The following is a 13,569-nucleotide window of genomic DNA, read 5'->3' as shown; positions in this document are numbered from 1 at the left end:
AAACAGGAGGTTGTCAAACAAGATACGGTATGTAGAAAGAAGTTTATTTTAGCAGCGTTAACGGGTAAATTCTAGGAATTATCCTATTTAAAGGACATGCTCGGAAATAATACACAGAGACAAGAAAGCGATTACAAAAGAAGGTATTTTTGGACAGTGTGAGGCATTCGTTCAGAGGCGGGAAATTTGACGTTGGTGCGCGTAATTGGTCATCAAACGTAATTTTGTCGTTGGAGATGTTGTTAACGAAGAGGTTCATCCGTCAGGAGACGGGAAGGCTTCCTGTAATGAACTGTGAGCTTTCCGGAGGGATTTCAAATGTCTTCTACGTGTTCACGAAAAGCTACACGAAAACGTTAAACGTTGCGGAGTTGTGGTTCGCAATCAAGGCACATATTTGACATAAAAAAAAAAGAAACTCATGAATATACACATATATTAATAATTTGGGTGCTGGAACGGATTAATTGCAATTCCATTCATTTCAATTGGAAACTTTACCTCAGTTTACGTTTCAATATACAAATGGGATTGAATTAATTTTGTAACTTGAGCTACCACTGTAAATTATTTCTTTTTTTAGCTAAATAAAACAAGGATTTTTTTTTCCCTCCACAAATGTTCATTTTTCAGTTCGTTTGTGTACTACATGTGTAATTACGACATAATAGGCTGATCTCAACTTTTCACCCGCACTGTAAACTTGAGAAGTTTCTTTTCATGACGTACACCAGAAAGTGGAGCGCCACTGTCTTTGTCATTGGACTCGGACTAAAACGCACCGCTGCGTACGCCCGCTGCTTGACGTAGAACCTCCATGGTGGGGTTCGATAAAGCTCCCATCAATGGCGCAGCACGATTCCACCCCCGCCCACCCCTGGTTGTAATCCTGCTCAGCGGTGCTGTTGTTTAATCCAGAATCAAAAGTCTCCTGAGGTGGCTAACATGAAAGAGGAACATTTTCTGAATGATTAGCCAGTGACTGGCAAGCAAAGAGAAGGGAAACACGCTCATGCACAGCACGCATGCAATATTTAGGGGAGGTGTTGTGGCTGATTGACTGGCTGGGGGCCCGGTGCGCCCTCAAACTGCGGCACTGCGCATTTTAGCAATGTGATGTGAGATGAGTGAAGAGTAACAGCAACTGACAAGTAAAAAGTAAAAGCGGCTTTTTCTCTTACTGTAAGTTGACGGTGAGTTAAGATGCTGAACTACAAGTGCAAAACTTTCCCACCAATAAATGGACTGCATTTTGGGAAAATTGACCTTCCGGGACTGGTTGGAAATCCACAGAGATGCCTGTGGCAGTGGCGGCTCTAAGTCGTCGCTGGTTTTCAAATTGATGGGCAAATTAAATGTTGGAGGGGGCCCCAATTTTTTTAACAGTGTTTATTGGGGGGGGCGGGGGGGGCACACATCCTAACTAGATGCATGAGGAAAAAAAATGCTATTTTAAATACAAAATGAGCGCAAAATACGTGCTATTAAGATATTTAATTTTTGACTATTAAAAGAGGATGTCAGCTCAGGAAAAATAAATAAATAAATAAATAAATAAATAAATAAATGAGTAAAAAGTAAAAAAAAATATTTTTTTTTTGATTTGGTGCAGCCAAACCGATTCATTTCCTTTTCCCATGAGGACAAAAATAATTGCATTGCGTGATGAAATGTGTTCACCCCGAACCTCTCAATCATGGAAGCATGGCATTTCATCTTTTTCTTGCTCATCACAACTGCAACGCCACTCAGTGTTTTTTGATACAACTGATACAAAGCGTCTCCCAGCAAGTATAAAAGCTGACAATCTTCTCTCGCAATGCGAACCCGTTTGATTCATTTTCCAAAATGCACTCGACTAAATTTTAGATAAGGAAGCTTCCAACGTGCCAGCGTATTTTGAAGGGAGCACATATCAAGCGAGCTCATAAAGAAGATAAGACGCAAAGTGGGTAATGTTTGATGGACTGCTGTTGTGATAGGATGAGGGCTCAAAGGTCGAAGTCTGCTTTTTGATCCACCTTCACACTTTGCAGCAATTTCTCAGAGCAAATCTAAATCTTTTACTGGTGAGTGTTTCATCTAACGTCTCCATTTCTATATTGGCATGTTAAATCCTACGAGTGTTTCTTACCAGGTGTTCTGTCCTTAGCGCCATGGTGGAGCTGGCTTTCTACCCAGGTGTGGCCCTTATGTACTTTTTTGCGGTGATGAACGCCAGCAAGTCGGATCGGCTGGAGCTGGACGAGCGGGCGTCTGTCAATGTCTTTTGTCTGTTTGTACTGGTGCAGCCACTGTGTTTGGTAATGGGAGGCTACACCGGCATGGCCACATACCTCCTCACCGCACTGGTTTCCTACAACTTCCTGCCATGGAAGAAGACGAAACAGACGAGAAAAGAGCCAAAGAAGAAAAAGTGAAGAAAAAATATTGAAAAGAACTCTCTGGTTGTTGAATGACAACCAAATGTTGTATTTTAAGTAAAAAAAAAAATAAATAAATAAATATTTTTTATTTTATTTTATTTGTAATTCATTGTAAAAAAAAAAAAAAAAAAAACTAAAAGCAGTAAAGAAAAATAATTAAAAAATGATATTGCGTAACAATATTTTTGCAAAATGTGAAAAATACCAAAAATATAATTTGATGATCTAGGTAAAAAAGAAAAATTCTGAGAATGGTCGAAAGGGGATTTTTTTTTTTTTAAGTAGATAAGGTTATAATTCCACATAACTTGCATACTGAGATAAAATGCTTATTATACACTAAAATATCCATAATTTCTACTCATTGGAATTTTTTTTCACGCCGGCACCACACCTGTGCCAAAATCAAAACATTTTCTATCGTCTTCTTATTGCTACAAAACGGGTTGATTTTTTTTCTCCATTGTAAAAATTCATATTGCCAATAAATCCTATGCGGAAAGGTTTTACTTTTAAGTGATCCCACATTTTTGAGGAAAAATTGTGTGATGAGCAGTAAAACTGAGAATGGATGTTACGCTCATTCAAAATGTGCCAAAATTCACGACGCCAAACCTCTTAATTTCTGACCAAACATGGGCTGACTTATTATCAGTAATTAGCAAAAAATAAGACCGTCCGTTTTAAAATATATTCTTCTCAAAATCAGTCAACATAGAGTTCAATACCAGATTGTGGAGCCTGCAGTCTCAATATTCCTCTGCAATTGCATTTTCGTCTAATTTATTTAAACCACCAAAATCTGACTTTTGAACAGGTGCTTGTAGACACATTTTAGATCCACAGCAATAAGCAGTTTGCTATTGGCAGTGAATATTTGGCACAATGGTGCTGTTCATCCCAAAATGCATGTACCCTCCATATGTGGCATCATTAAAAGGACAGTTAACAGGCTTTCTGTGAAACTAAGAAAATAACTGACCCCCCCCAAAAAACGGTTCACTATCCTTATTTTATGTGTAATGTTAAAGTCCATCCATGTTCATGAAAACGTGCGTGTGTGTGCGCAGTGGGAAAACCTGGAAACAAAGCGGGAAAACAAGCTGGTAAATAGTCTTTGGCTCTCCTCCACAAACCTGCAGATGCTCACAATCTGACAATGGGAATATTATCGCAGACGCTCCTCATCATTAAAATCCTCTTCGGAGGTCATTTACAGTCCCGGAATGATTTGCTTGAAACTCACAGCATCTCATGGTACTTACAAGTTGGATAAAAAAAAATGGTGATTTATAGCATCAAACCATCTACCATTAAGGTTGTTTTTGTAACGTAATACGTCCCGTCAAGGTTATGCAGCACCATGAGAAAATTGTTAATCATTTGCCGTTGTTTACCCTTTTCTCTTATGGCAGTAAATGTGAGGTATGTTCTCATTTACCCCCCCTAATTGGCACATCGGCAATGCTGCCTCCTGCATCATCCATTATTTAAAGCAGAATAAATATTCCCGGCCCTCAGGTATACAGCTCATTTATTGCTCTTTCCACAAGCCTGCTCGTTCCTACCACCCCCCCCCACCCCCCACAAGGTCCTTTTAGCTGAATTACTTGCCTAGGTAGCTCACCATCCGTCAAGCTCAATGCATCTCCTCGAGAAGCTTTGTTTGCCGCCAATTAGAACCATCTTGGCTTTATTTCAGTGTTGTCTGGAGGTGCACTCATCCTACCGATCAAGAACATGGAAAGGAATTGAACTGTTAATAATCATGACATAATTATGATATGCATACTTGAATGGTACAAAAACAGATATAGAGTAAAAGTCGCGGCCAAGTTTTTTTATTTCTGATAACGTCATTGTGCAACGAAAAGCATCGATTGCACCCCTTCTGCAAGGTTTTTAGTTTCACGGCAAGCACTATAAACTAGACCAGGCGTGGGCAAACTACGGCCCGGGGGCCAGATGCGGCCCGTTAAACATTTTAATCCGACCCGCCGAGTTTGAAAAAAATTAAATGAATAAACTTTATTTATGCTTTATTTTCTAAATACTGTGTTTTTTCAAAGACATATATATTGTTGTCATGTTTTTGTTCACTTTCTTTTCAAATTAAATGTATTTTTTCTTTTCTCAGATGAGATGAGGTTACCAAAACACTCCATCCATCTGCTCCTGGTCCGGCCCCTCGGTCAAATTTTAGAACCCATTGTGGCCCGCCGGAGCCGGAATCCAGCCCATGACCGTTCATCGACCCATCATCGTTCTAACTAAATAACACAAAGCAAAGTCTACATAACTATCGTCCTTGAGTTTGGCGGACATCTTGATTATTTGCCCTTCAATTTCAACTCTATTTAGTAAATCCAGAAAAACAAAAACTAGAACGGCTATTGTTAACTCGGCCCATGTTCGAATGGACACAACATTTATTTTGCTGCTCCGTGCAAGTTGAACCCTCTCGAGTCTTTGCACCGGTCCTTTTATTGCCGGGACACATTGATGGATGAGCAAGTGAGAACTTTCATTTCCAGTGATAAGCACTTGTTATGAATGTTTACACTCACGAACATATGAGCAGTGCGAACGTAAGGGCGTTAATATTCACCGCAGGTATTTGGCTGAACTTGCGTTGCAGGGTGATTGATGGTCCACAAGGACAGAGATCAATGGATCAGCAAGTAAGAGCCGACTTGGCTAAAATATTGCAATGTAATCAAACTGAAGAAGACAACGGAATCAAATTCCGGTATTTTTTTTTTTTTTATGTGGGGCGAGCAGATGGAACACGTCCTGCTGGGATGTGATAGCTGTGCTGTGGATATGAATATTTGTTTGTGACTGGCATCTTCAAATGGCTTTCGCCTCCTCTGAGGCGTTAATGGCCATCATACATCACAACGTTTGTGTGTCCCGCCGCGACTGCGGCAAGCGTTGCCCCGCACAAGTTAATGATCGGCGTTCGCAAAGGGAATGAAGATGCATGCGTTTCTTCGGAGCAAATCTTGACGCAGACGGGAATGGCTTCAGGTGTGTGTGTCTGGGGGGGGGGGCGACATCTCACCATGTGCCCATCTGTTACTTTTCCTTTTATGTTCAACTATTAGTCAGCATATTTATTTTTAGTTAAGTACATGCATTGGGTCTAATTAAAGCATCTGTAAAAAGTATAACAACCCCAGAGGACATGCAGACTAATTTCAATTTCAACTTCTCCATTATGCATGACGTCACGCAGTTCAGTTCAAAATCAAAGGAGTAATTCCATAAGAAGGGGACCGGCCTCCTCGGGGAGGAGTTTTGGGGGGAAAAAAATATGCTAAAGCTGCAGTGCATCAACATCCTCGTTTGTTAGCAAATTTAAATGGAGTGTTTTTTTTTTTTTTATTATTATTTATTTATTTTATTTTATTTAGATGCATGACGCAAATCACCTTCGATTCCCGCCTACGAGAATGCAAATGCATTGATATGCGGACCATCATCTTTCCACCTTAGTGGAGGTTTGTGCTCCATTTGGCGCGTTTTAGTTCTATTTAAAGCCACTGACATAAATGTGGGCTGACAATTTGTGACAGGGCGAGAAAGGGAAGGAACGTTATTGATACGGAAAATGGACATTCGGTACTAGAATCGTAAAGAAAACGATGGCGCGGTATTATGTTTTGTTAATTGATTTATAAATTAACCCATAAGAACCCAGACCCATTTTTCCATAAAGGAAAATTATGTGGGCTATACCACGGGCCAAGTGGATCACATTAAACACATTTCTGATGTTTTTTTCAGAATAATACTTTTTCATACCAAAGATCTGTATTGTTACATATATTTAACATTGGGCGTTAGTGGTAAAAAAAATTCTCTATTTGGCAATGAGTAAACATGACAGTTTTTAGTGCTTAGTAACATGAAATGTGCCAATTATTTGCATTTCAACAACACAAATTGTGGCTGTGACTTTAACGATAAGGTTTAAAATAAAATTCTTCAGTTTACACATTTTGTGTCACAAAATTGCCAACTGTATCATAAATAAATAATGCTGCATATTTGGTTGCATTTGTAACAAGCCACCATGGGTACAGAGAACTGAACAACAAACTCCCCAAAAAAGTTGTGCAAAAAAAAAAAAAAAAGGTTTTTAGCCTACACTAGATGGTAAGACTTGAAACAGTTTCGTTCCTCAGTGAAGCAAAGACGCACATCACATTTCTCACAGAGAGTGGTAGTTGTGTTGACTTTGCAGTGTTTGCAGCGGCCGCGTTTGTCACATTTCACAGGCCAATATGTGCAACTTGGTCAGAGCGAACATCATCTGGAACTCCAAGACGAACCCTTTTGGATGGTGGTGGTGGCTGTGAAGATGTGGGATTGAGTGATGGTCGGCCTCTTTGTATATGCAGAAGAATGACGCTAGTGGCAACCTCTGCCTGGAAGCTCTTTTGGCCCAGTACATTTTTGACACCAAGTAGTTTACAGTCACCGTGGTAGATCAACCAAGCATTAACCAGACCTAACATAATGGTGTGCCAGAACAAGTAGAGGTACCACCTCCGTGACCTCATGTGATACTTGCACCTTGCAATGCATGCATCAAGAAGATCCACTCCTCCCATGAATGTATTATATTCCTTCACAATGTGAGGCCTCCTGACCTCCAAAAATGTCTTGTCTGCTTTGCTCCAGCGTCGAGCATTATCTTGAGGCTCAACTGCACAATAGGATGAAATTAGGGTTACTGATTTGTTGTCATACCACTTCACAATGACCAACTTTTCGTTTTTTTCCACCCTGGCGTCAACAGACCCTCTGCCTCTCTTGGCAAGACTTTTCTCATCTTCAAGCTGACACCCAGCTAAGCGATTGGCACGCAGAGTTCCCACAAAGTATATATTTCGTTGAAGAAGGTTGAGTACCAGTGGGACTGAAGAAAAAAGATTGTCGGCAAAGACTTTGTAGTTGTGGTCTGATGGGAGAGTTTCACAAAGCTTGACCACAACATCACCTCCCATGCCAAGTAAAGATTTTTTCCCAGTGCCACCTTCGTACACGACAAAATCACAGAGGATTTCTGAAGAACAACAGCGACTCCAAATTTTCAGTCCCCAAGGGTGGGGCTTACCCTTTACCCTTTACATACTGTCTTGTGGGACTGTGTCCCTCTGAAGGACCCCATTTGCTCATCAATAGACTTGTGCTCTTCCGGGGTGATATCCAGACATTGTTTGCGAAACATATCCAACCATGGCCGAATCTTCCAACACTTATCTTCTGCTCTTCTGTTTGATGAATTGGTGTTGTCAGTGAAATGTAGATTTGACCGTAGGTTTAGAAAACGATTACGTGACAAAGTCACTGTCATCTCCCAGGATGATCTGGAGTGCATTTTGAAGAGAGTATTTCTTGTTCTTTTGCATTCTAAAAATGTATTAAAAATAAGAAAGTACAGAATACACAATAATTAGATATTTCTTTTTATGAGATAATCATAGGATAGTAAAACTTTGTTAGCATTACGTTGAAGTTCCAAAAAGTGTTTTTCTTTCGCATTATTTTGTGTTTCTAATTGTTCAGTATACTTTTAATTCACAAGCAGAACATACTTCAGCTGAATATCGCAGATACCGCTGAATATATTGGGTGGATTATGACAATTTTTGTTATTGTGACATATATGTCACGTCGAGCTTTTCAATCGTATTTTAAGGCTGAAAGCCCGATGTGACATATATGTCACAGCAATATTTCGATCCCTGGTTTGATATTAGTTTCTTCAAACACTATGGTGAGACCATGTTATCAGCACTATAGGACATGTTATCAAAGTATTGGAACTGTCAAATGAGTTTGACATTACCTGTAGTATCACATAACAGTTCTTTGAAGTTGGCTGGTTCTTTGAAATTAACACATCAGCTGTTCCAGCAAATTGGAGAGGTCACTTCCTGTCAGAGTCACATGACTATCACATGGTCTTTATTCCAGGATGTTGCATATATGCCGCGTAGGGTTTTGAAGGGTTAAAGTCAGGCAAAAAGTTTTAGAACAAAGAAACAGGGGAGTTCAAAGTGTTTGTTACACTGGTGTCACCGTGGGTTCTTATGGGTTAATATTTACTTTGTATGAGCGCGACTAAAAAGCAATGAAACTGTCACGAGCTAATTAAAAAACAAAGTCTAATAAATTGTTGCTCTATTCCAAAGTGATCTGGAAAAAAAAAAATCATCAATAAAGATTATCTTTTACAATTAGATGTACATTATAGTTAATTATACAAAAAAGAAAAATTTAATTCTGAAACAACAACGCTAAAATGTCCTCACATTTTCCATGCACAACCACTAAAAAAAATGTTTAATGGTAACATCACCTCCAATTTCTAGTTTCGAGCTTTTCTTGAGATCAAAAATGTCCACTTCCACAGTTGAAAATGTACGCTTTTCAATTTTCTGAAACGTAGCACAAAATAAAATCTCATGTCCAAATGAATGTTGTACAAACACCCCACACACATCTAAACAATAACATTAGCATTAATGCTAGTGCTAACACACCACGAAGTTTGCGCGAGCTGGTCCACTTAATGGCTTGTCTCAATACTTTCTGCATCGTTGGCTTGAATTACAGATTCAAGTTATTTTTGCTTGGCACACAACTTCAATATCTTGAGGCAGGTGTGCCCATTCGTCTTTCACAACTCAAGTCAAGGACATTCACAGAGCTTTCCTCAAGCCACTCCTTTGAAAATGTGTCTGTCTACTTCAGGTTGTTGTCCTGCTGAAAGATGAGATGAGCAGGTTGTCATCAAAAATGTCTCGGTCTACTGACCACAAAAAAAAAAAAAGCACAGAAAAAAAGTATTTTCAAAGAGAGTGAGAAATTATTTGCCACATTACACAATTTTTTTTTTTTTAAGCGTACGGAAACATCCAGGATCGCAACTTGCTCCATACTATACTTGAGTCTGGAAAAAAAATATATATATATTTTGGACTAAGACTGTAACCTTATTCCGTAAAATCTCTAAAAATGACTTTCCACTCTCAGGTTATCTCATTCCGGTACAATTTACTGCTTTAAAACAATGCATTCGAAAACAACCGAAAGCACACGCGACAAACTCAAATCATGTTTTTGTTAACTTATTTATTCTGTTCAAGGGAACGTTGTATTTGTCATTAAATATTTGCTTACATTATATACACTGAAACTTATTTGTACATGGCTTGGTCACATGCATATTTCCACACATTTAAAAAAAAACAAAAAAAAAAAAACATCTGTACACACATTTACACTCATTTAACCATGAGTAGTCTGTGCAATTGAAGGCACAAATGACCTTTGACCCTGCATTCATGTGGCATCAAGTATTGATTTCACAGACGTTGCGACGTGAATCATTCCAAGAGATGTGACTGAGAGCTGGCGGCTAGCAGCAAAGAAGCAAGCAGCCCTCTTGATTGTGCGCGATCGCGTCCCGTCCCGTCATCAGCCTGAGGCCCCGATGATGAAAAGACTTGTCAGCCGTAAAAGCCGGAGTGAGCCGAGACATCCGCAGACATAAAAAACAGAATCCCAATTTGTAGGACCATGTTTCTGCTACACAGACATTGCGATTTTCTAAGGCCTGTTGGCTGAGGCACGAGGCTGAAAGTGGAGCGAGCGACGGCGCTTTTGTTACTTGACAGGGGCGCTAATCGCAGGCCGGCCAATCACTTTGGACCGCCCTGCTTGACGCCGACAACGTTGCAAACAACAAAAAAAAGCCACCGTGTTATCAATTTGGTGGCAACTCACTTTTTTTTTTTCTTGCACTTCTGCACTTATTGGTTTTACAGAATATTGATATTCGCTGTTCAAATGACACTGAGCTTTGGTACAATTTTTTTTTTGTTGGCTGCTTATTGCCTCAAGCTCGTTGGAGGCCCAATTGTTCATAAGCATGGTAACTAATCTCAAGAAAATTTTTATTTATTTTTTTACTTTTATAAAAGGAAATGAATAAAAGTGCCAGTGGAAGACTGGACTTGCATGCTGCTCTCTCAACATTTACAATAAAGGACTGCTTAAAGGCCGACAAGTTTCTTTCTCTGCCTGCGCATTTGACGAATAGCAATTGAATCGTTCCGCTAAATTTACTGCGGATCTCAAGAGGGGCCGTGTTTAGACTGCGCAGGAAATGTTCCGTTTTAGATGACGTTTCATACTTTGTCACAGTAGAGCCTACTATCCCAAAAAAAAGTTTGAATTTCCGCTGTCTGAAGGAGTCTTAGGGTCACTCACGAAAAGAAAAATAGGACATTTATAATAATATACAAAATTGACGATCATTGAAATGGATTGAAGGGGGAAAAATACTTTAAAAAAAAAAAAGGCATTTTCCAGGGGCAAAAAAAATAATTACAAGTGTGAATGCGTAGCATTTTTAAAGCAAAATGTAATTCTGTGAGACTTTTGTTTCGTTTTTATTCTACGGTATTATTACCATATTTTAAGGTGAAGTGAACAAAGTTTTAATTTTACAAAAAATGGCCATCGAGTCGTAGTATTACAACCAAGGAATTCAAATTTGTAATTGTTTTCACTCGGAGACCGGCAGGCTCGCTATCGCTAGAGATACGGGTGATATCAATTGAAGAAACATTTCAATGCATTACATTGTCCGGGAACAAACACAAAAAAAATGTCATTTGAGAGACTATTTGAATTAGTCAAAGTGGTTTTCCAGGTCGACAAGCGCTTCAACCGTCTTCATTTACGTTTGGTTTTTAAAATGACATCAAAATGACTTTTGGCCGCCAAATTCCACAAGTTCATTCTTCACACATGGACAGTGAGGCCCGAATACTCCTTCGCAGCAGTGAATAGCAAGAGTCTGTCTGAAGAAAGTAATCAAGTCAGTCTGTTCACAGAAAAGTTACGGCATCACTATGTACACAGCATCAAGCGCTCTGGTCGGACTGACTTTTTTTCCTTTGGAACTCGGGTTTTCAAATGATGAGGGCCAGATTAAAAGATGATCTTGATGGGAAGCAACACCATTCACTTTCAAAGCTGTGAAATTTCAATAACCAGTGTGATCCTTTGGCGAACCGATGCAGGTGTTCAGCACCGATTGTAAATGGGATGCGCGGACATCGCCTCAGATGTGCAATCATTCAGTCGGTACCATGGACGTTGTGTGTTTAGGCAGGGGGCCAGTCACAGTGAGATCCTACCCTCACCAGGTGCGACCTAGAAACATGAAAGGCGGCAACTGGGTTTGTTTGGCTAATTGGCACAGACTCAAATGCAGTCGAGGGTCCATTGGAGCGTTGAAATAAAATAGAGCGATTCGAACCAAAAAAATACCGCGCACTCCACCGCAGCAAGCAAAATTCTATACAAGTACTTTCCCCACCACCCATCGAGTTACACTTTGGCCACAATTTCGAGAACCTCAAAATGTTTGACAGCAGAGTAGAGTAATACAATATACACAAAAGGGTATTGATAAAAAAAAAAAAAAAAAAAATTTAAATAAAAAAATGTAGACGTCGTATGAAGAGGGTGATACACGAATAAGTACCCTTTTTCACAAACAAGGCATTTGAAAAAATGTGACCAGAAAAAAAAAACTGAAGCTGTACCTGAGTTGCTAATCATAGCAAAAAAATAATATAGAAACTAAGCACAACCCGCTCTATCATATTTGTCTCATGTAATGCGCAGAGGAGAATGTTTTGGGGGGGGGTGCTTGAAGATAAAGCATCATGTCCAAATTTTGGCAATTCAAATGACTGGGGGGGGGGATAACCTCACAACATTTTAACATATATGCTAAAAAAAAAAAAAAGATCATACTTATCGGGCAAAACAACAACAAAAAGACAAAAAATCCAGTTGAAATGATGCCTGCAATCTGTACCCGAGAAGAAACGTCTTCCCGTCGTTTAATGGAGCAGCAGAAGGGGGGGAAGGCGATTTCAAAATCCCTCTCAGTTGTGACCTGCTTTCCACCGGAAAGTCTCTTCCGCAGAGCAGCCGGGAGAAATGTGAGAGGACTAATTAAATTGGCTTCACACAGACTTTCGCTGGGGAAGCCTTCAAGTGTGAGGACTACCAGGATTCTGAAGCGCAGGAGGGAAGCTCAATTACTTGGACAAACTGATTTCAAAGCTCGGCGATCGTAGGTGGGGATGTGCCCTCACTTTAGCCTCCTTGGTTTTTTTGTTTTTTTTCCCAAAGTTAATGTTTTGTACATGGAAACAAGCTCTCAGTGATTTGGACAGCGTTACATCCTCCATTTTTTCCACACGCTGTGATTAACGGCATTAATTGCAGTGCAACCTCTGCAATTGAAGTCGGAATACATGAAAAAATATTGGGGGGGGAAATACACCTAGAAGTCACATAAAAGTTCAATGCATTTTTTTTTTTTTGTAAGACGTCAGCAAATCATATAAGGCGATGGCGTAAAGGAATAATGGTAACACTTTATTTGAAGTTTGTTTATAATCGTGACATGACACCTTTGATGAACAGGAATGAATCCTTGCGACAGATGTCATTTGGCAAATTATGTCGCTCTTGATGCAAAGTTGACGGTGATCAATGTATCAAAAGTGACATAATTTTCATCTGTCGGAAGGATTCATTCATGTTCATAACTGGTGTCATGTCATGATTATGAACAAACTTCAAATAAAGTGTTACCGGAATAATTCTGGATACATCCGCTTTTTTTTTTTTTAGTGACGCTTTAAAATTCCAAAGATAGGATGAGCAAAATTAAACCACACTACCCAAAAAGTAAAAATCGCACAAAATATTTGTGGCTTGCCTTTTGCCTTCTATTTGTTTTGTTTTTTTGGGTTTTTTTTTTAATACACGTAATCCGATACGGTAAAGGCGTGGGGGCCAGGGATTGTTATTAAGTCTGTTCAAGAGGTACACATTCAAAGTTCAAAGTATGTAAATCAAATTTCAAGTCAGAATTCATAATTGTTTCAATTAAATCCATCTTTAAGGAATGGAAAACTTTTTTTTTATTATTATTTTCAACCTAAGAGGTTCCACTGTGGTTGAATTGTGAGTCCAACGAGGTGCATGCCCAAATCATCGCCGTCTAGACATTTGCGGCGCTAGTTTGACTGTA

General features: G+C 39.4%; 1 protein-coding gene across 1 annotated transcript in view; it reads right to left on the bottom strand.

Annotated features, from left to right (window-relative positions):
* Positions 1-4,134: 4,134 nt before the first annotated feature.
* Positions 4,135-13,569, bottom strand: part of kif21b (kinesin family member 21B) — a 61,207-nt gene continuing 51,772 nt past the window's right edge. The window contains exon 36 of the transcript XR_015845795.1: positions 4,135-4,151. The gene's annotated coding sequence lies outside the window, so the exon portion shown is untranslated. The remainder of the gene's footprint in view (positions 4,152-13,569) is intronic.

This window comes from Idiotropiscis lumnitzeri, chromosome 11 (genome assembly GCF_059441095.1).
Source record: "Idiotropiscis lumnitzeri isolate Australia: NSW breed Sydney's pygmy pipehorse chromosome 11, RoL_Ilum_1.0, whole genome shotgun sequence".
NCBI lineage: Eukaryota > Metazoa > Chordata > Actinopteri > Syngnathiformes > Syngnathidae > Idiotropiscis > Idiotropiscis lumnitzeri.
Note: the sequence above shows the minus strand (reverse complement) of the source record. Positions and strands in the feature narration are given on the sequence as shown.